At 46.7% G+C, this 18,079-nt stretch overlaps 11 non-coding genes and 1 pseudogene across 11 annotated transcripts; all 12 read right to left on the reverse strand.

Moving 5' to 3' along the window:
• Window positions 1-102: 102 nt before the first annotated feature.
• Window positions 103-298, reverse strand: LOC142253149 (U2 spliceosomal RNA). The gene has a single exon (XR_012726467.1). It is a non-coding gene; the product is annotated as a U2 spliceosomal RNA (small nuclear RNA).
• Window positions 299-995: 697 nt separating this feature from the next.
• Window positions 996-1,137, reverse strand: LOC142253744 (U2 spliceosomal RNA; annotated as a pseudogene).
• Window positions 1,138-2,525: 1,388 nt separating this feature from the next.
• Window positions 2,526-2,716, reverse strand: LOC142252223 (U2 spliceosomal RNA). Its single transcript, XR_012725610.1, has one exon. It is a non-coding gene; the product is annotated as a U2 spliceosomal RNA (small nuclear RNA).
• A 1,388-nt stretch (window positions 2,717-4,104) lies between these two features.
• Window positions 4,105-4,295, reverse strand: LOC142252224 (U2 spliceosomal RNA). The gene has a single exon (XR_012725611.1). It is a non-coding gene; the product is annotated as a U2 spliceosomal RNA (small nuclear RNA).
• A 1,388-nt stretch (window positions 4,296-5,683) lies between these two features.
• On the reverse strand, window positions 5,684-5,874 carry LOC142252855 (U2 spliceosomal RNA). The gene has a single exon (XR_012726221.1). It is a non-coding gene; the product is annotated as a U2 spliceosomal RNA (small nuclear RNA).
• A 1,388-nt stretch (window positions 5,875-7,262) lies between these two features.
• Window positions 7,263-7,453, reverse strand: LOC142252226 (U2 spliceosomal RNA). The gene has a single exon (XR_012725613.1). It is a non-coding gene; the product is annotated as a U2 spliceosomal RNA (small nuclear RNA).
• Window positions 7,454-8,841: 1,388 nt separating this feature from the next.
• Window positions 8,842-9,032, reverse strand: LOC142252227 (U2 spliceosomal RNA). Its single transcript, XR_012725614.1, has one exon. It is a non-coding gene; the product is annotated as a U2 spliceosomal RNA (small nuclear RNA).
• Window positions 9,033-10,420: 1,388 nt separating this feature from the next.
• Window positions 10,421-10,611, reverse strand: LOC142252228 (U2 spliceosomal RNA). Its single transcript, XR_012725615.1, has one exon. It is a non-coding gene; the product is annotated as a U2 spliceosomal RNA (small nuclear RNA).
• A 1,387-nt stretch (window positions 10,612-11,998) lies between these two features.
• LOC142252229 (U2 spliceosomal RNA) lies at window positions 11,999-12,189 on the reverse strand. Its single transcript, XR_012725616.1, has one exon. It is a non-coding gene; the product is annotated as a U2 spliceosomal RNA (small nuclear RNA).
• A 1,387-nt stretch (window positions 12,190-13,576) lies between these two features.
• LOC142252230 (U2 spliceosomal RNA) lies at window positions 13,577-13,767 on the reverse strand. The gene has a single exon (XR_012725617.1). It is a non-coding gene; the product is annotated as a U2 spliceosomal RNA (small nuclear RNA).
• Window positions 13,768-15,154: 1,387 nt separating this feature from the next.
• LOC142252231 (U2 spliceosomal RNA) lies at window positions 15,155-15,345 on the reverse strand. Its single transcript, XR_012725618.1, has one exon. It is a non-coding gene; the product is annotated as a U2 spliceosomal RNA (small nuclear RNA).
• A 1,387-nt stretch (window positions 15,346-16,732) lies between these two features.
• Window positions 16,733-16,923, reverse strand: LOC142252232 (U2 spliceosomal RNA). The gene has a single exon (XR_012725619.1). It is a non-coding gene; the product is annotated as a U2 spliceosomal RNA (small nuclear RNA).
• Window positions 16,924-18,079: the final 1,156 nt, after the last annotated feature.

Here is an 18,079-nt window from a genome sequence, read left to right on the forward strand (position 1 = left end):
AAAGCAAGTAAAAAGTGTGTTAGATAAAAATTCATTTCAATTCGCTAATCGGGCTAATATGAATCAGGTGAATCGAGTTCTGCTTTTGGAAACTGGGTTAAGAAGGGGTGCACCGTTCCTGGAGGTACTGCAATACCAGGTCAATGCGTGGAGTGGACAGAGCAAGCTCTTTTTCCATCTCCCTGTTCTAAAAATCCATTTAATATATGGTCCCCAGATAGGGGACGTATCAGATATTAAACTGATAAGAACAGATTTTGATTTAATGAAGCTTTCCAAAGCACCGCAAAAAATGCATGACCGAAGTCACACCAAAAACAGTGCAAAGGCTAGGATTCGTGTGGACCCCTCCGTGAGGAGAGGGTCCCCAAAAATCAACCCCGTCCCTCCGAGCCAGAAGGCCACAGCAAGGGTCAGGGATCTTCGGTGCTCCCCCAAGCCGAAGCCTGGTTGAGCCTTGTCGTTGCTCCCAGCGTCCACCCAGGCATCTTACCCAAGTGGAGTAGAGAGCTACTAGTTGTTGGTTTCGCAGCCGAAACTGCCCGGACCGTCAACCGGTGTTGGTTTCTCAGCCCAAGGCTAACCGGACCTCCAACCGGGTGTTGGTTTCTCAGCCGAAGCTGACCCGGACCTCCAACCGGGTGTTGGTTTCTCAGCCGAAGCTGACCCGGACCTCCAACCGGGTGTTGGTTTCTCAGCCGAAGCTCACCCGGACCTCCAACCGGGTGTTGGTTTCTCAGCCCAAAGCTGAACGGACCTCCGACCATGATTATAAAAATTTCCCTTCCTAGCCAGAAGGCCGGGATAGAGCAATATGCTCAGAAAGTATGAAAGGGCAAGGTACGGTGTGCTACAGAGCCCAAGGCTTGCCGGGGTCCAAAGCCAGCAAGCTCAGACTCACTCCAGGGTCGTCAATCCTGGGGCACATTGCACCATAGCCCCCACACTTACTCAGTCTAATAGCCTCGATCCTGGTAGGGCCATGGTTTCCTCTAGATGGATATACTATCCTCCCAAAGTACTAACAAGCGCAACCTTCCAGTGTGCATTGCATCATTGTACTAAGGTGGCCGGAGCCTTAAACCACCTTTTCGAACGATACTACACTTGATCTTAGCCAAAAGGCCGAGAAGCGATAACCAGAATTGGTTTGGGCCTCGAGTGGCACCCTGGCCTATGCCGGACACATCTTAGGGAGAGAGAGCGAGAGGGAGACAAACCCACGCCTACACAAGACATTTTGTCACCCAAGCCAACCCTTGAAAAGGCTGCTTTGCAGAGCAAAAACAAGAAGAATGGTGCGTTTTGCAGCCGCCGCCCCCCACTGCAATGAATCTGAATAACTCCTCCTTTAGGGCGCAAGCAACTCCCCTCCCCCTTGCAGTCTTTCCAATTCACGATACAAAAAGACGGACAGGACAGGTTGCCTGACTTTCCGTCACTGCCACCCTTTGCCATCCTTACCCGTAGAAAGCCCTTTCATCATCCCCAAACCCTAATCTTTTCCCTTTCCTTCCCAGCCCCCAAACCCTGCCCTCTGTACCCTTCTCACCACCCGCATCCCTTCTCCTGTCATCCCCCTACCACCCGGGAAAAAAAGAGCTTGCCCCCTCCTTACACTAGCCCACCCTCCCACCCAAAGAACAACTTCTGCTGCGCAGCTTGTTTTCTAGGCAGCAGCGCTATTGTGATGTCAGCGGGGGCATTGTGACAAGCCGCCAGTGTTCCGTCTCTTCATGTTGTGCACAGTTCAAACGGAAAATACATCAACAGGCAGACTACAGAAAAACTTACTATCAAAGGTTAGAGGGGGGCTTTCTCAGAAGGCTTTTTACAGTTTTTCTATTCCCAATTAGCCGTTTAAGTGTACTTATTGAAAGTAGTAATTCTTTCATAGGCCGCCCTTTCTTAGTATTTGACGTTCCTTATATTGCGGTATGAGGCTTTGCAGCAGGTTGCAAACATTCATCACCCATGACTGTCCCCAATTGAGCTCAGAAGCTCAATGTCTATCATGACCTCTCTTTTAGAATGTCCAAGAGCAAGCAAACTATTCCTCCAGGAGAGGGCGCCAACAGACTACTAAAGAGATCATCATTACTCAAAGAAAACCCCAAAAACCAATGCATGATAGGAATAAACAGGTAACTTTCTTTGGAGTGGAAGCGGAGAGATCGCACCAGATGCCAATTCTAGATCTTATCACACCTGTGGTCACTGCAGCAGCAGGTGAATCCACTTTGTCCAAAAGGGATCTATTCCATTCAATTGCAAATGATCTAGATAAGACAGAGAACTGCAGCACGGGACATAGCCGAGTTGGTCAGGTTGAGTGGTGATGAGTTTGCTATTTGGATGAATAAAGAAAGTCAAAAGTGTGAAAGATAAAAAACAAAAGGAGGAAGTGTGAAAAGTGAATGGGCCAAATTGAGGTGCATATGAAGACGTATGCTTTCTTCCAATTCATTAAACCGGGCTAATATGAATCAGGTGAATTGAGTTCTGCTTTTGGAAACTGGGTTAAGAAGGGGTGCACCGTTCCTGGAGGTACTGCAATACCAGGTCAATGCGTGGAGTGGACAGAGCAAGCTCTTTTTCCATCTCCCTGTTCTAAAAATCCATTTAATATATGGTCCCCAGATAGGGGACGTATCAGATATTAAACTGATAAGAACAGATACTACACTTGATCTTAGCCAAAAGGCCGAGAAGCGATAACCAGAATTGGTTTGGGCCTCGAGTGGCACCCTGGCCTATGCCGGACACATCTTAGGGAGAGAGAGCGAGAGGGAGACAAACCCACGGCTACAGAAGACATTTTGTCACCCAAGCCAACCCTTGAAAAGGCTGCTTTGCAGAGCAAAAACAAGAAGAATGGTGCGTTTTGCAGCCGCCGCCCCCCACTGCAATGAATCTGAATAACTCCTCCTTTAGGGCGCAAGCAACTCCCCTCCCCCTTGCAGTCTTTCCAATTCACGATACAAAAAGACGGACAGGACAGGTTGCCTGACTTTCCGTCACTGCCACCCTTTGCCATCCTTACCCGTAGAAAGCCCTTTCATCATCCCCAAACCCTAATCTTTTCCCTTTCCTTCCCAGCCCCCAAACCCTGCCCTCTGTACCCTTCTCACCACCCGCATCCCTTCTCCTGTCATCCCCCTACCACCCGGGAAAAAAAGAGCTTGCCCCCTCCTTACACTAGCCCACCCTCCCACCCAAAGAACAACTTCTGCTGCGCAGCTTGTTTTCTAGGCAGCAGCGCTATTGTGATGTCAGCGGGGGCATTGTGACAAGCCGCCAGTGTTCCGTCTCTTCATGTTGTGCACAGTTCAAACGGAAAATACATCAACAGGCAGACTACAGAAAAACTTACTATCAAAGGTTAGAGGGGGGCTTTCTCAGAGGGCTTTTTACAGTTTTTCTATTCCCAATTAGCCGTTTAAGTGTACTTATTGAAAGTAGTAATTCTTTCATAGGCCGCCCTTTCTTAGTATTTGACGTTCCTTATATTGCGGTATGAGGCTTTGCAGCAGGTTGCAAACATTCATCACCCATGACTGTCCCCAATTGAGCTCAGAAGCTCAATGTCTATCATGACCTCTCTTTTAGAATGTCCAAGAGCAAGCAAACTATTCCTCCAGGAGAGGGCGCCAACAGACTACTAAAGAGATCATCATTACTCAAAGAAAACCCCAAAAACCAATGCATGATAGGAATAAACAGGTAACTTTCTTTGGAGTGGAAGCGGAGAGATCGCACCAGATGCCAATTCTAGATCTTATCACACCTGTGGTCACTGCAGCAGCAGGTGAATCCACTTTGTCCAAAAGGGATCTATTCCATTCAATTGCAAATGATCTAGATAAGACAGAGAACTGCAGCACGGGACATAGCCGAGTTGGTCAGGTTGAGTGGTGATGAGTTTGCTATTTGGATGAATAAAGAAAGTCAAAAGTGTGAAAGATAAAAAACAAAAGGAGGAAGTGTGAAAAGTGAATGGGCCAAATTGAGGTGCATATGAAGACGTATGCTTTCTTCCAATTCATTAAACCGGGCTAATATGAATCAGGTGAATTGAGTTCTGCTTTTGGAAACTGGGTTAAGAAGGGGTGCACCGTTCCTGGAGGTACTGCAATACCAGGTCAATGCGTGGAGTGGACAGAGCAAGCTCTTTTTCCATCTCCCTGTTCTAAAAATCCATTTAATATATGGTCCCCAGATAGGGGACGTATCAGATATTAAACTGATAAGAACAGATACTACACTTGATCTTAGCCAAAAGGCCGAGAAGCGATAACCAGAATTGGTTTGGGCCTCGAGTGGCACCCTGGCCTATGCCGGACACATCTTAGGGAGAGAGAGCGAGAGGGAGACAAACCCACGCCTACAGAAGACATTTTGTCACCCAAGCCAACCCTTGAAAAGGCTGCTTTGCAGAGCAAAAACAAGAAGAATGGTGCGTTTTGCAGCCGCCGCCCCCCACTGCAATGAATCTGAATAACTCCTCCTTTAGGGCGCAAGCAACTCCCCTCCCCCTTGCAGTCTTTCCAATTCACGATACAAAAAGACGGACAGGACAGGTTGCCTGACTTTCCGTCACTGCCACCCTTTGCCATCCTTACCCGTAGAAAGCCCTTTCATCATCCCCAAACCCTAATCTTTTCCCTTTCCTTCCCAGCCCCCAAACCCTGCCCTCTGTACCCTTCTCACCACCCGCATCCCTTCTCCTGTCATCCCCCTACCACCCGGGAAAAAAAGAGCTTGCCCCCTCCTTACACTAGCCCACCCTCCCACCCAAAGAACAACTTCTGCTGCGCAGCTTGTTTTCTAGGCAGCAGCGCTATTGTGATGTCAGCGGGGGCATTGTGACAAGCCGCCAGTGTTCCGTCTCTTCATGTTGTGCACAGTTCAAACGGAAAATACATCAACAGGCAGACTACAGAAAAACTTACTATCAAAGGTTAGAGGGGGGCTTTCTCAGAAGGCTTTTTACAGTTTTTCTATTCCCAATTAGCCGTTTAAGTGTACTTATTGAAAGTAGTAATTCTTTCATAGGCCGCCCTTTCTTAGTATTTGACGTTCCTTATATTGCGGTATGAGGCTTTGCAGCAGGTTGCAAACATTCATCACCCATGACTGTCCCCAATTGAGCTCAGAAGCTCAATGTCTATCATGACCTCTCTTTTAGAATGTCCAAGAGCAAGCAAACTATTCCTCCAGGAGAGGGCGCCAACAGACTACTAAAGAGATCATCATTACTCAAAGAAAACCCCAAAAACCAATGCATGATAGGAATAAACAGGTAACTTTCTTTGGAGTGGAAGCGGAGAGATCGCACCAGATGCCAATTCTAGATCTTATCACACCTGTGGTCACTGCAGCAGCAGGTGAATCCACTTTGTCCAAAAGGGATCTATTCCATTCAATTGCAAATGATCTAGATAAGACAGAGAACTGCAGCACGGGACATAGCCGAGTTGGTCAGGTTGAGTGGTGATGAGTTTGCTATTTGGATGAATAAAGAAAGTCAAAAGTGTGAAAGATAAAAAACAAAAGGAGGAAGTGTGAAAAGTGAATGGGCCAAATTGAGGTGCATATGAAGACGTATGCTTTCTTCCAATTCATTAAACCGGGCTAATATGAATCAGGTGAATTGAGTTCTGCTTTTGGAAACTGGGTTAAGAAGGGGTGCACCGTTCCTGGAGGTACTGCAATACCAGGTCAATGCGTGGAGTGGACAGAGCAAGCTCTTTTTCCATCTCCCTGTTCTAAAAATCCATTTAATATATGGTCCCCAGATAGGGAACGTATCAGATATTAAACTGATAAGAACAGATACTACACTTGATCTTAGCCAAAAGGCCAAGAAGCGATAACCAGAATTGGTTTGGGCCTCGAGTGGCACCCTGGCCTATGCCGGACACATCTTAGGGAGAGAGAGCGAGAGGGAGACAAACCCACGCCTACAGAAGACATTTTGTCACCCAAGCCAACCCTTGAAAAGGCTGCTTTGCAGAGCAAAAACAAGAAGAATGGTGCGTTTTGCAGCCGCCGCCCCCCACTGCAATGAATCTGAATAACTCCTCCTTTAGGGCGCAAGCAACTCCCCTCCCCCTTGCAGTCTTTCCAATTCACGATACAAAAAGACGGACAGGACAGGTTGCCTGACTTTCCGTCACTGCCACCCTTTGCCATCCTTACCCGTAGAAAGCCCTTTCATCATCCCCAAACCCTAATCTTTTCCCTTTCCTTCCCAGCCCCCAAACCCTGCCCTCTGTACCCTTCTCACCACCCGCATCCCTTCTCCTGTCATCCCCCTACCACCCGGGAAAAAAAGAGCTTGCCCCCTCCTTACACTAGCCCACCCTCCCACCCAAAGAACAACTTCTGCTGCGCAGCTTGTTTTCTAGGCAGCAGCGCTATTGTGATGTCAGCGGGGGCATTGTGACAAGCCGCCAGTGTTCCGTCTCTTCATGTTGTGCACAGTTCAAACGGAAAATACATCAACAGGCAGACTACAGAAAAACTTACTATCAAAGGTTAGAGGGGGGCTTTCTCAGAAGGCTTTTTACAGTTTTTCTATTCCCAATTAGCCGTTTAAGTGTACTTATTGAAAGTAGTAATTCTTTCATAGGCCGCCCTTTCTTAGTATTTGACGTTCCTTATATTGCGGTATGAGGCTTTGCAGCAGGTTGCAAACATTCATCACCCATGACTGTCCCCAATTGAGCTCAGAAGCTCAATGTCTATCATGACCTCTCTTTTAGAATGTCCAAGAGCAAGCAAACTATTCCTCCAGGAGAGGGCGCCAACAGACTACTAAAGAGATCATCATTACTCAAAGAAAACCCCAAAAACCAATGCATGATAGGAATAAACAGGTAACTTTCTTTGGAGTGGAAGCGGAGAGATCGCACCAGATGCCAATTCTAGATCTTATCACACCTGTGGTCACTGCAGCAGCAGGTGAATCCACTTTGTCCAAAAGGGATCTATTCCATTCAATTGCAAATGATCTAGATAAGACAGAGAACTGCAGCACGGGACATAGCCGAGTTGGTCAGGTTGAGTGGTGATGAGTTTGCTATTTGGATGAATAAAGAAAGTCAAAAGTGTGAAAGATAAAAAACAAAAGGAGGAAGTGTGAAAAGTGAATGGGCCAAATTGAGGTGCATATGAAGACGTATGCTTTCTTCCAATTCATTAAACCGGGCTAATATGAATCAGGTGAATTGAGTTCTGCTTTTGGAAACTGGGTTAAGAAGGGGTGCACCGTTCCTGGAGGTACTGCAATACCAGGTCAATGCGTGGAGTGGACAGAGCAAGCTCTTTTTCCATCTCCCTGTTCTAAAAATCCATTTAATATATGGTCCCCAGATAGGGGACGTATCAGATATTAAACTGATAAGAACAGATACTACACTTGATCTTAGCCAAAAGGCCGAGAAGCGATAACCAGAATTGGTTTGGGCCTCGAGTGGCACCCTGGCCTATGCCGGACACATCTTAGGGAGAGAGAGCGAGAGGGAGACAAACCCACGCCTACAGAAGACATTTTGTCACCCAAGCCAACCCTTGAAAAGGCTGCTTTGCAGAGCAAAAACAAGAAGAATGGTGCGTTTTGCAGCCGCCGCCCCCCACTGCAATGAATCTGAATAACTCCTCCTTTAGGGCGCAAGCAACTCCCCTCCCCCTTGCAGTCTTTCCAATTCACGATACAAAAAGACGGACAGGACAGGTTGCCTGACTTTCCGTCACTGCCACCCTTTGCCATCCTTACCCGTAGAAAGCCCTTTCATCATCCCCAAACCCTAATCTTTTCCCTTTCCTTCCCAGCCCCCAAACCCTGCCCTCTGTACCCTTCTCACCACCCGCATCCCTTCTCCTGTCATCCCCCTACCACCCGGGAAAAAAAGAGCTTGCCCCCTCCTTACACTAGCCCACCCTCCCACCCAAAGAACAACTTCTGCTGCGCAGCTTGTTTTCTAGGCAGCAGCGCTATTGTGATGTCAGCGGGGGCATTGTGACAAGCCGCCAGTGTTCCGTCTCTTCATGTTGTGCACAGTTCAAACGGAAAATACATCAACAGGCAGACTACAGAAAAACTTACTATCAAAGGTTAGAGGGGGGCTTTCTCAGAGGGCTTTTTACAGTTTTTCTATTCCCAATTAGCCGTTTAAGTGTACTTATTGAAAGTAGTAATTCTTTCATAGGCCGCCCTTTCTTAGTATTTGACGTTCCTTATATTGCGGTATGAGGCTTTGCAGCAGGTTGCAAACATTCATCACCCATGACTGTCCCCAATTGAGCTCAGAAGCTCAATGTCTATCATGACCTCTCTTTTAGAATGTCCAAGAGCAAGCAAACTATTCCTCCAGGAGAGGGCGCCAACAGACTACTAAAGAGATCATCATTACTCAAAGAAAACCCCAAAAACCAATGCATGATAGGAATAAACAGGTAACTTTCTTTGGAGTGGAAGCGGAGAGATCGCACCAGATGCCAATTCTAGATCTTATCACACCTGTGGTCACTGCAGCAGCAGGTGAATCCACTTTGTCCAAAAGGGATCTATTCCATTCAATTGCAAATGATCTAGATAAGACAGAGAACTGCAGCACGGGACATAGCCGAGTTGGTCAGGTTGAGTGGTGATGAGTTTGCTATTTGGATGAATAAAGAAAGTCAAAAGTGTGAAAGATAAAAAACAAAAGGAGGAAGTGTGAAAAGTGAATGGGCCAAATTGAGGTGCATATGAAGACGTATGCTTTCTTCCAATTCATTAAACCGGGCTAATATGAATCAGGTGAATTGAGTTCTGCTTTTGGAAACTGGGTTAAGAAGGGGTGCACCGTTCCTGGAGGTACTGCAATACCAGGTCAATGCGTGGAGTGGACAGAGCAAGCTCTTTTTCCATCTCCCTGTTCTAAAAATCCATTTAATATATGGTCCCCAGATAGGGGACGTATCAGATATTAAACTGATAAGAACAGATACTACACTTGATCTTAGCCAAAAGGCCGAGAAGCGATAACCAGAATTGGTTTGGGCCTCGAGTGGCACCCTGGCCTATGCCGGACACATCTTAGGGAGAGAGAGCGAGAGGGAGACAAACCCACGCCTACAGAAGACATTTTGTCACCCAAGCCAACCCTTGAAAAGGCTGCTTTGCAGAGCAAAAACAAGAAGAATGGTGCGTTTTGCAGCCGCCGCACCCCACTGCAATGAATCTGAATAACTCCTCCTTTAGGGCGCAAGCAACTCCCCTCCCCCTTGCAGTCTTTCCAATTCACGATACAAAAAGACGGACAGGACAGGTTGCCTGACTTTCCGTCACTGCCACCCTTTGCCATCCTTACCCGTAGAAAGCCCTTTCATAATCCCCAAACCCTAATCTTTTCCCTTTCCTTCCCAGCCCCCAAACCCTGCCCTCTGTACCCTTCTCACCACCCGCATCCCTTCTCCTGTCATCCCCCTACCACCCGGGAAAAAAAGAGCTTGCCCCCTCCTTACACTAGCCCACCCTCCCACCCAAAGAACAACTTCTGCTGCGCAGCTTGTTTTCTAGGCAGCAGCGCTATTGTGATGTCAGCGGGGGCATTGTGACAAGCCGCCAGTGTTCCGTCTCTTCATGTTGTGCACAGTTCAAACGGAATATACATCAACAGGCAGACTACAGAAAAACTTACTATCAAAGGTTAGAGGGGGGCTTTCTCAGAAGGCTTTTTACAGTTTTTCTATTCCCAATTAGCCGTTTAAGTGTACTTATTGAAAGTAGTAATTCTTTCATAGGCCGCCCTTTCTTAGTATTTGACGTTCCTTATATTGCGGTATGAGGCTTTGCAGCAGGTTGCAAACATTCATCACCCATGACTGTCCCCAATTGAGCTCAGAAGCTCAATGTCTATCATGACCTCTCTTTTAGAATGTCCAAGAGCAAGCAAACTATTCCTCCAGGAGAGGGCGCCAACAGACTACTAAAGAGATCATCATTACTCAAAGAAAACCCCAAAAACCAATGCATGATAGGAATAAACAGGTAACTTTCTTTGGAGTGGAAGCGGAGAGATCGCACCAGATGCCAATTCTAGATCTTATCACACCTGTGGTCACTGCAGCAGCAGGTGAATCCACTTTGTCCAAAAGGGATCTATTCCATTCAATTGCAAATGATCTAGATAAGACAGAGAACTGCAGCACGGGACATAGCCGAGTTGGTCAGGTTGAGTGGTGATGAGTTTGCTATTTGGATGAATAAAGAAAGTCAAAAGTGTGAAAGATAAAAAACAAAAGGAGGAAGTGTGAAAAGTGAATGGGCCAAATTGAGGTGCATATGAAGACGTATGCTTTCTTCCAATTCATTAAACCGGGCTAATATGAATCAGGTGAATTGAGTTCTGCTTTTGGAAACTGGGTTAAGAAGGGGTGCACCGTTCCTGGAGGTACTGCAATACCAGGTCAATGCGTGGAGTGGACAGAGCAAGCTCTTTTTCCATCTCCCTGTTCTAAAAATCCATTTAATATATGGTCCCCAGATAGGGGACGTATCAGATATTAAACTGATAAGAACAGATACTACACTTGATCTTAGCCAAAAGGCCGAGAAGCGATAACCAGAATTGGTTTGGGCCTCGAGTGGCACCCTGGCCTATGCCGGACACATCTTAGGGAGAGAGAGCGAGAGGGAGACAAACCCACGCCTACACAAGACATTTTGTCACCCAAGCCAACCCTTGAAAAGGCTGCTTTGCAGAGCAAAAACAAGAAGAATGGTGCGTTTTGCAGCCGCCGCCCACTGCAATGAATCTGAATAACTCCTCCTTTAGGGCGCAAGCAACTCCCCTCCCCCTTGCAGTCTTTCCAATTCACGATACAAAAAGACGGACAGGACAGGTTGCCTGACTTTCCGTCACTGCCACCCTTTGCCATCCTTACCCGTAGAAAGCCCTTTCATCATCCCCAAACCCTAATCTTTTCCCTTTCCTTCCCAGCCCCCAAACCCTGCCCTCTGTACCTTTCTCACCACCCGCTTCCCTTCTCCTGTCATCCCCCTACCACCCGGGAAAAAAAGAGATTGCCCCCTCCTTCCACTAGCCCACCCTCCCACCCAAAGAACAACTTCTTCTGCGCAGCTTGTTTTCTAGGCAGCAGCGCTATTGTGATGTCATCGGGGGGCATTGTGACAAGCCGCCAGTGTTCCGTCTCTTCATGTTGTGCACAGTTCAAACGGAAAATACATCAACAGGCAGACTACAGAAAAGCTTACTATCAAAGGTTAGAGGGGGGCTTTCTCAGAGGGCTTTTTACAGTTTTTCTATTCCCAATTAGCCGTTTAAGTGTACTTATTGAAAGTAGTAATTCTTTCATAGGCCGCCCTTTCTTAGTATTTGACGTTCCTTATATTGCGGTATGAGGCTTCGCAGTAGGTTGCAAACATTCATCACCCATGACTGTCCCCAATTGAGCTCAGAAGCTCAATGTCTATCATGACCTCTCTTTTAGAATGTCCAAGAGCAAGCAAACTATTCCTCCAGGAGAGGGCGCCAACAGACTACTAAAGAGATCATCATTACTCAAAGAAAACCCCAAAAACCAATGCATGATAGGAATAAACAGGTAACTTTCTTTGGAGTGGAAGCGGAGAGATCGCACCAGATGCCAATTCTAGATCTTATCACACCTGTGGTCACTGCAGCAGCAGGTGAATCCACTTTGTCCAAAAGGGATCTATTCCATTCAATTGCAAATGATCTAGATAAGACAGAGAACTGCAGCACGGGGACATAGCCGAGTTGGTCAGGTTGAGTGGTGATGAGTTTGCTATTTGGATGAATAAAGAAAGTCAAAAGTGTGAAAGATAAAAAACAAAAGGAGGAAGTGTGAAAAGTGAATGGGCCAAATTGAGGTGCATATGAAGACGTATGCTTTCTTCCAATTCATTAAATCGGGCTAATATGAATCAGGTGAATTGAGTTCTGCTTTTGGAAACTGGGTTAAGAAGGGGTGCACCGTTCCTGGAGGTACTGCAATACCAGGTCAATGCGTGGAGTGGACAGAGCAAGCTCTTTTTCCATCTCCCTGTTCTAAAAATCCATTTAATATATGGTCCCCAGATAGGGGACGTATCAGATATTAAACTGATAAGAACAGATACTACACTTGATCTTAGCCAAAAGGCCGAGAAGCGATAACCAGAATTGGTTTGGGCCTCGAGTGGCACCCTGGCCTATGCCGGACACATCTTAGGGAGAGAGAGCGAGAGGGAGACAAACCCACGCCTACACAAGACATTTTGTCACCCAAGCCAACCCTTGAAAAGGCTGCTTTGCAGAGCAAAAACAAGAAGAATGGTGCGTTTTGCAGCCGCCGCCCACTGCAATGAATCTGAATAACTCCTCCTTTAGGGCGCAAGCAACTCCCCTCCCCCTTGCAGTCTTTCCAATTCACGATACAAAAAGACGGACAGGACAGGTTGCCTGACTTTCCGTCACTGCCACCCTTTGCCATCCTTACCCGTAGAAAGCCCTTTCATCATCCCCAAACCCTAATCTTTTCCCTTTCCTTCCCAGCCCCCAAACCCTGCCCTCTGTACCTTTCTCACCACCCGCTTCCCTTCTCCTGTCATCCCCCTACCACCCGGGAAAAAAAGAGATTGCCCCCTCCTTCCACTAGCCCACCCTCCCACCCAAAGAACAACTTCTTCTGCGCAGCTTGTTTTCTAGGCAGCAGCGCTATTGTGATGTCATCGGGGGGCATTGTGACAAGCCGCCAGTGTTCCGTCTCTTCATGTTGTGCACAGTTCAAACGGAAAATACATCAACAGGCAGACTACAGAAAAGCTTACTATCAAAGGTTAGAGGGGGGCTTTCTCAGAGGGCTTTTTACAGTTTTTCTATTCCCAATTAGCCGTTTAAGTGTACTTATTGAAAGTAGTAATTCTTTCATAGGCCGCCCTTTCTTAGTATTTGACGTTCCTTATATTGCGGTATGAGGCTTCGCAGTAGGTTGCAAACATTCATCACCCATGACTGTCCCCAATTGAGCTCAGAAGCTCAATGTCTATCATGACCTCTCTTTTAGAATGTCCAAGAGCAAGCAAACTATTCCTCCAGGAGAGGGCGCCAACAGACTACTAAAGAGATCATCATTACTCAAAGAAAACCCCAAAAACCAATGCATGATAGGAATAAACAGGTAACTTTCTTTGGAGTGGAAGCGGAGAGATCGCACCAGATGCCAATTCTAGATCTTATCACACCTGTGGTCACTGCAGCAGCAGGTGAATCCACTTTGTCCAAAAGGGATCTATTCCATTCAATTGCAAATGATCTAGATAAGACAGAGAACTGCAGCACGGGGACATAGCCGAGTTGGTCAGGTTGAGTGGTGATGAGTTTGCTATTTGGATGAATAAAGAAAGTCAAAAGTGTGAAAGATAAAAAACAAAAGGAGGAAGTGTGAAAAGTGAATGGGCCAAATTGAGGTGCATATGAAGACGTATGCTTTCTTCCAATTCATTAAATCGGGCTAATATGAATCAGGTGAATTGAGTTCTGCTTTTGGAAACTGGGTTAAGAAGGGGTGCACCGTTCCTGGAGGTACTGCAATACCAGGTCAATGCGTGGAGTGGACAGAGCAAGCTCTTTTTCCATCTCCCTGTTCTAAAAATCCATTTAATATATGGTCCCCAGATAGGGGACGTATCAGATATTAAACTGATAAGAACAGATACTACACTTGATCTTAGCCAAAAGGCCGAGAAGCGATAACCAGAATTGGTTTGGGCCTCGAGTGGCACCCTGGCCTATGCCGGACACATCTTAGGGAGAGAGAGCGAGAGGGAGACAAACCCACGCCTACACAAGACATTTTGTCACCCAAGCCAACCCTTGAAAAGGCTGCTTTGCAGAGCAAAAACAAGAAGAATGGTGCGTTTTGCAGCCGCCGCCCACTGCAATGAATCTGAATAACTCCTCCTTTAGGGCGCAAGCAACTCCCCTCCCCCTTGCAGTCTTTCCAATTCACGATACAAAAAGACGGACAGGACAGGTTGCCTGACTTTCCGTCACTGCCACCCTTTGCCATCCTTACCCGTAGAAAGCCCTTTCATCATCCCCAAACCCTAATCTTTTCCCTTTCCTTCCCAGCCCCCAAACCCTGCCCTCTGTACCTTTCTCACCACCCGCTTCCCTTCTCCTGTCATCCCCCTACCACCCGGGAAAAAAAGAGATTGCCCCCTCCTTCCACTAGCCCACCCTCCCACCCAAAGAACAACTTCTTCTGCGCAGCTTGTTTTCTAGGCAGCAGCGCTATTGTGATGTCATCGGGGGGCATTGTGACAAGCCGCCAGTGTTCCGTCTCTTCATGTTGTGCACAGTTCAAACGGAAAATACATCAACAGGCAGACTACAGAAAAGCTTACTATCAAAGGTTAGAGGGGGGCTTTCTCAGAGGGCTTTTTACAGTTTTTCTATTCCCAATTAGCCGTTTAAGTGTACTTATTGAAAGTAGTAATTCTTTCATAGGCCGCCCTTTCTTAGTATTTGACGTTCCTTATATTGCGGTATGAGGCTTCGCAGTAGGTTGCAAACATTCATCACCCATGACTGTCCCCAATTGAGCTCAGAAGCTCAATGTCTATCATGACCTCTCTTTTAGAATGTCCAAGAGCAAGCAAACTATTCCTCCAGGAGAGGGCGCCAACAGACTACTAAAGAGATCATCATTACTCAAAGAAAACCCCAAAAACCAATGCATGATAGGAATAAACAGGTAACTTTCTTTGGAGTGGAAGCGGAGAGATCGCACCAGATGCCAATTCTAGATCTTATCACACCTGTGGTCACTGCAGCAGCAGGTGAATCCACTTTGTCCAAAAGGGATCTATTCCATTCAATTGCAAATGATCTAGATAAGACAGAGAACTGCAGCACGGGGACATAGCCGAGTTGGTCAGGTTGAGTGGTGATGAGTTTGCTATTTGGATGAATAAAGAAAGTCAAAAGTGTGAAAGATAAAAAACAAAAGGAGGAAGTGTGAAAAGTGAATGGGCCAAATTGAGGTGCATATGAAGACGTATGCTTTCTTCCAATTCATTAAATCGGGCTAATATGAATCAGGTGAATTGAGTTCTGCTTTTGGAAACTGGGTTAAGAAGGGGTGCACCGTTCCTGGAGGTACTGCAATACCAGGTCAATGCGTGGAGTGGACAGAGCAAGCTCTTTTTCCATCTCCCTGTTCTAAAAATCCATTTAATATATGGTCCCCAGATAGGGGACGTATCAGATATTAAACTGATAAGAACAGATACTACACTTGATCTTAGCCAAAAGGCCGAGAAGCGATAACCAGAATTGGTTTGGGCCTCGAGTGGCACCCTGGCCTATGCCGGACACATCTTAGGGAGAGAGAGCGAGAGGGAGACAAACCCACGCCTACACAAGACATTTTGTCACCCAAGCCAACCCTTGAAAAGGCTGCTTTGCAGAGCAAAAACAAGAAGAATGGTGCGTTTTGCAGCCGCCGCCCACTGCAATGAATCTGAATAACTCCTCCTTTAGGGCGCAAGCAACTCCCCTCCCCCTTGCAGTCTTTCCAATTCACGATACAAAAAGACGGACAGGACAGGTTGCCTGACTTTCCGTCACTGCCACCCTTTGCCATCCTTACCCGTAGAAAGCCCTTTCATCATCCCCAAACCCTAATCTTTTCCCTTTCCTTCCCAGCCCCCAAACCCTGCCCTCTGTACCTTTCTCACCACCCGCTTCCCTTCTCCTGTCATCCCCCTACCACCCGGGAAAAAAAGAGATTGCCCCCTCCTTCCACTAGCCCACCCTCCCACCCAAAGAACAACTTCTTCTGCGCAGCTTGTTTTCTAGGCAGCAGCGCTATTGTGATGTCATCGGGGGGCATTGTGACAAGCCGCCAGTGTTCCGTCTCTTCATGTTGTGCACAGTTCAAACGGAAAATACATCAACAGGCAGACTACAGAAAAGCTTACTATCAAAGGTTAGAGGGGGGCTTTCTCAGAGGGCTTTTTACAGTTTTTCTATTCCCAATTAGCCGTTTAAGTGTACTTATTGAAAGTAGTAATTCTTTCATAGGCCGCCCTTTCTTAGTATTTGACGTTCCTTATATTGCGGTATGAGGCTCCGCAGTAGGTTGCAAACATTCATCACCCATGACTGTCCCCAATTGAGCTCAGAAGCTCAATGTCTATCATGACCTCTCTTTTAGAATGTCCAAGAGCAAGCAAACTATTCCTCCAGGAGAGGGCGCCAACAGACTACTAAAGAGATCATCATTACTCAAAGAAAACCCCAAAAACCAATGCATGATAGGAATAAACAGGTAACTTTCTTTGGAGTGGAAGCGGAGAGATCGCACCAGATGCCAATTCTAGATCTTATCACACCTGTGGTCACTGCAGCAGCAGGTGAATCCACTTTGTCCAAAAGGGATCTATTCCATTCAATTGCAAATGATCTAGATAAGACAGAGAACTGCAGCACGGGGACATAGCCGAGTTGGTCAGGTTGAGTGGTGATGAGTTTGCTATTTGGATGAATAAAGAAAGTCAAAAGTGTGAAAGATAAAAAACAAAAGGAGGAAGTGTGAAAAGTGAATGGGCCAAATTGAGGTGCATATGAAGACGTATGCTTTCTTCCAATTCATTAAATCGGGCTAATATGAATCAGGTGAATTGAGTTCTGCTTTTGGAAACTGGGTTAAGAAGGGGTGCACCGTTCCTGGAGGTACTGCAATACCAGGTCAATGCGTGGAGTGGACAGAGCAAGCTCTTTTTCCATCTCCCTGTTCTAAAAATCCATTTAATATATGGTCCCCAGATAGGGGACGTATCAGATATTAAACTGATAAGAACAGATACTACACTTGATCTTAGCCAAAAGGCCGAGAAGCGATAACCAGAATTGGTTTGGGCCTCGAGTGGCACCCTGGCCTATGCCGGACACATCTTAGGGAGAGAGAGCGAGAGGGAGACAAACCCACGCCTACACAAGACATTTTGTCACCCAAGCCAACCCTTGAAAAGGCTGCTTTGCAGAGCAAAAACAAGAAGAATGGTGCGTTTTGCAGCCGCCGCCCACTGCAATGAATCTGAATAACTCCTCCTTTAGGGCGCAAGCAACTCCCCTCCCCCTTGCAGTCTTTCCAATTCACGATACAAAAAGACGGACAGGACAGGTTGCCTGACTTTCCGTCACTGCCACCCTTTGCCATCCTTACCCGTAGAAAGCCCTTTCATCATCCCCAAACCCTAATCTTTTCCCTTTCCTTCCCAGCCCCCAAACCCTGCCCTCTGTACCTTTCTCACCACCCGCTTCCCTTCTCCTGTCATCCCCCTACCACCCGGGAAAAAAAGAGATTGCCCCCTCCTTCCACTAGCCCACCCTCCCACCCAAAGAACAACTTCTTCTGCGCAGCTTGTTTTCTAGGCAGCAGCGCTATTGTGATGTCATCGGGGGGCATTGTGACAAGCCGCCAGTGTTCCGTCTCTTCATGTTGTGCACAGTTCAAACGGAAAATACATCAACAGGCAGACTACAGAAAAGCTTACTATCAAAGGTTAGAGGGGGGCTTTCTCAGAGGGCTTTTTACAGTTTTTCTATTCCCAATTAGCCGTTTAAGTGTACTTATTGAAAGTAGTAATTCTTTCATAGGCCGCCCTTTCTTAGTATTTGACGTTCCTTATATTGCGGTATGAGGCTTCGCAGTAGGTTGCAAACATTCATCACCCATGACTGTCCCCAATTGAGCTCAGAAGCTCAATGTCTATCATGACCTCTCTTTTAGAATGTCCAAGAGCAAGCAAACTATTCCTCCAGGAGAGGGCGCCAACAGACTACTAAAGAGATCATCATTACTCAAAGAAAACCCCAAAAACCAATGCATGATAGGAATAAACAGGTAACTTTCTTTGGAGTGGAAGCGGAGAGATCGCACCAGATGCCAATTCTAGATCTTATCACACCTGTGGTCACTGCAGCAGCAGGTGAATCCACTTTGTCCAAAAGGGATCTATTCCATTCAATTGCAAATGATCTAGATAAGACAGAGA

Source organism: Anomaloglossus baeobatrachus, chromosome 9 (genome assembly GCF_048569485.1).
Source record: "Anomaloglossus baeobatrachus isolate aAnoBae1 chromosome 9, aAnoBae1.hap1, whole genome shotgun sequence".
Classification (NCBI taxonomy): Eukaryota; Metazoa; Chordata; class Amphibia; order Anura; family Aromobatidae; genus Anomaloglossus; species Anomaloglossus baeobatrachus.